Source organism: Lactuca saligna, chromosome 7 (assembly GCF_052625555.1).
Source record: "Lactuca saligna cultivar CGN05327 chromosome 7, ASM5262555v1, whole genome shotgun sequence".
In the NCBI taxonomy this organism is placed as follows: domain Eukaryota; kingdom Viridiplantae; phylum Streptophyta; class Magnoliopsida; order Asterales; family Asteraceae; genus Lactuca; species Lactuca saligna.
In genome coordinates this window covers 92,924,529-92,928,515 of record NC_136423.1, presented here as the reverse complement: position 1 = coordinate 92,928,515, position 3,987 = coordinate 92,924,529, and the positions used below count along the sequence as shown (strand labels likewise).

Here is a 3,987-nt window from a genome sequence, read left to right as displayed (position 1 = left end):
AGCATGGGACAACTATTGTTTCAAATTCAAGAATAATGTTGATAGCTGAAACAATATACAATGAATAATGTGTAATCATATGGTGATAAATAAAAGGAGTTTTATTTATATTCGTAAGTTCTGAGACTGTGACAACCGTCAAATTCTGGTCAATTCAAAGTCAAATAAAGTCAACAAGTCAAACCTCTCAGCTCAACTAACCCTTGTGTACTTGGACTTACGTTCAGTATTTACTAAACAACCCACTACTCTAATAAGAAAACATGAATCGAAAAGTACGTACAACTAGATCTCTTTAACCTAAAAACTGTAGTACGTGGCGAGCCAAACTGATAAAACAATGATGCATACTCATCGGGAATGTATGATATGCGTTTTTCCTGGTGAGTATTCATATAAAATATTCATTTCCTTAATTAAAACAACAAAAGATATATTTTCATTTATATTTCCAAAAATGCGAAACTCTTCTGCAATTTCATCATTTTATGACCCCATTTGCGAAGTTGAGTATTTATTTCCAAAAATGCGAAACTCTTCTGCAATTTCATCATTTTATGACCCCATTTGCGAAGTTGAGTATTTATATCCAAAAATGCGAAACTCCAGGGACAATATTTGAAATCTTCTGTTTTCTTCCCCAATTCGCATTCTACTGTGAAATACTTCGCATCCCTTCGCATTAATCACTTTCGCATCTTCATTCTTACACCCTTCGCATCCCTTCGCATTAATCACTTTCGCATCTTCATTCTTACACCCTTCGCATCCCTTCGCATTTTAACCTAATCAATCAAATGCGATTCACAAAATTTTCATTCCAGATGCGAATACAGTTTAGTTCTTGAACTCTAAACTTGCGAAATCAAAAATTCATATGTTGAACCCATATGCGAATATTAACCCAATTGACTTCAAGTTGATTCATAGATGCGAACACTCGATTGTTTTACTTTCGCAAAATGAGCATCAACAACTCCACAATCGAGTTTTTAAATTCTTGCAAACAACAATTTCATAGTCCTTGACTTCGCGTTTTTCTTCACGAATCATCCCTCAATCATCAATCCAATTGCGAATCAAAACTCATATGTTCTAGCTTTATCAATTCATCGACTACACTCATACAAATGCGAACAATACTCTCAAAATCGATTGAAATAGCAAAGCTAAATCCAACTTCGCATTCAAAGCAGTGTTATTGATCCGCAGTCACAAGCAACCGCCCCACACCCACTCTCTGACCAGCCATGCCTCCCCACCTTACCTAGGTCACATCAACGTCTTTTCCCACTCAATTAACCCTCTTCCCGAGTTTTTGAGGACTGATTATTCATCCTCTCTCCTCATTTCCCTCATTTTGCTCTCATTTCACAAGAAGATCAAACTCTTTCCTCTCTCACTTTCTCTCTCTAGAAATTCGAGATTCAAGGGCTGATCTTGAGTTTTTCCTCCACATTTGGTAAGCATAATCCATTCTCTTTATGATTATCTCATTTATTTCCACTCAAATCATGGATATCTTAGACAAACTCTCTCATAATTGTGTTAGAGCTTCGAATCTTCAAGTGATTCTTCAAGTGTTCTTGGGTTGAACACTTTCCATCTTCAACACGTATCTACTGAAATCACTCAAGGTGAGTTCATACCCCTACATTTTCATGTTTTCTCAAGTTTTCAGGGGGGGAATACAAGTTAAAACACTAAGAACATAACTAGATTTTTCTAACAGCCTTCATCAGAAAAGTTCAACTCCATTCACGGACTGTTTTGGGCATCTTACACATTTTTGTTTTCAAAACTGTACAAGGTGCAAATAGTTCAAGTTTTTAGCTTTAAAATGGCTACTTGCACATCTCCATACGATTTTTCTACAATTTATGGCGATTTTTACAAAACTGCCTATCATTTCAAACAACAATCCGGACCAGTCTGTGATCTTGGACTTTTTCACCCAAGTTAGAGGTCATTATAAATTGAGATAAAATTTATGAGCAAACTAGACACATTTTGTGAACTCTCAGAATTTACGGATCTAGTTTTCGACTTCGTATGATTTTTCTATGATTTTTCCAAATACAGGGCAGAATGGCTAAAGTTAGCCAACAGCATGTAAATATCATAACACTTTGTATTATGTTGAGCAAAGTGTATAATCATAAGTTCTAATATTTGAATGTGTTTCCATGTTAGTTTATCATTATGAACTGAAAATTAAGACATTCATATTAAATATTAAATATTATCCATTCATTTTGGAACACGTATTATTAGACTATAAGAGGTATAGTTTGATAAATTCACAACACTAGTTACATTTCCATAAAAAGGGTTCATACATAGTACATACATTTTTGATAAACTATAATAGGTATAGTTTATGATACGTCACTCTACGCACTCGTACAAGAAGGGTACATTCATACAAGAAATATTTATATTCACAAACATTTAACGTAAACTTGTTATCCTATATTGTGAGTTTCTCTATCTCTCCCCGTACGTCCGAGTGCGGGATATAATTCCTGGTAGTTATAATCAGAATCTCCTTGAGGGAGAACGTGATACTTGTATATAGATCTATATTGGGTTTGACACCCCACACCTTTCTGCTAGCTACAGTTGGACCTGCAGGTCTACGGGTGACAAATGTCATTTCATTTTTCGCGACACTGAGAACGTCGTGGCAGGTTCACATAGTCATAGTATGATTATAACGGCTCACATAGGGAACAATAAACTTGTTATCCTATATTGTGAGTTTCTCTATCTTTTCTTTCTCTCTATCTCTCTATCTCCCCGTACGTCCGAGTGCGGGATATAATTCCTGGTAGTTATAATCAGAATCTCCTTGAGGGAGAACGTGATACTTGTATATAGATCTATATTGGGATTGACACCCCACACCTCGCTGCTAGCTACAGTGGGATCTGCAGGTCTACGGGTGACAAATGTCATTTCATTTTTCGCGACACTGAGAACGTCGTGGCAGGTTCACATAGTCATAGTATGATTATAACGGCTCACATAGGGAACAATCCATAAGTTTACGGGATTTTATTTTTAAAAACCTAAATGAGTTTTATGTTGATTTAAAATCACCTTTTATCTCTATGGGTACAAATACAAAGTACCGGGTCTCTATACAAAAAGGGGTACAGATACAAAGTACCGGGTCTCTATACAAAGTTATTATGATATTAAACTATATTTCCTCTAGAATTGTTAGACTTCAACTATGGTCGCTGAGCGTATATGTTTGAGTCATATAAGAGTTTAGTCTTGATTGGCCTAGAATTGGTGGTGCCCGCCTCATCTCCTGTTCCTCGTTGGGTTGTGGACCTGGGGCAGACCCACTATATTCAACGTTTTATCTAAGTTAAACCTTATATAACTTATATATGTTGGACGATTATAGAGGAACTCTACGGATTACTCTAGGGTTCATTAATGCATCATGCAGGATTATTTCTATTCATACTTAACTAAGAAAATATTGGATTTTCTGGAAATCAAACTAAATCGATTTTACAAGGAAAAACGGTTTCTACTTCAAACAAAACTCTTATGAACTCACCAACCTTTGTGTTGACACTCTTTAAAACTACTTGTATTCTCAGGAAGTCAGTGAAACAGGCAAACTTCATCGCTTTGAGGATGGGACGCTAAACCGTCAACAAATTTATTTTGTCATCATAATGTAATTGCTTTTGAAACATGTAAACATATACTTTGGTGTAACTTTTGCAATTATATTTATGGTGGTTGTTTTTACTTTGAGCACTATTATACACGTTGTTGTGATACTGTACATGAAGTCCTCCACCCCCAGACGTTTCCGCCATCCTTGGTTTGGGGGTGTGACAGATTGGTATCAGAGCATTGTTTATAGTGAACTAAGTATATCGAACCACATAAGATATACAAACTATAAATGCATTGGGACTAAGGTCTCTGATTTTAAGATTTCAAAACCACTATACCTTT

At 35.8% G+C, this 3,987-nt stretch overlaps 1 long non-coding RNA gene across 1 annotated transcript; it reads left to right on the top strand.

The window, feature by feature from the left end:
- The first annotated feature begins 1,331 nt into the window (after nt 1-1,331).
- On the top strand, nt 1,332-3,756 carry LOC145004035 (uncharacterized). Its single transcript, XR_013662243.1, has 3 exons — nt 1,332-1,462; nt 1,553-1,637; nt 3,621-3,756. It is a non-coding gene; the product is annotated as an uncharacterized LOC145004035 (long non-coding RNA).
- The last annotated feature ends 231 nt before the right edge of the window (nt 3,757-3,987 follow it).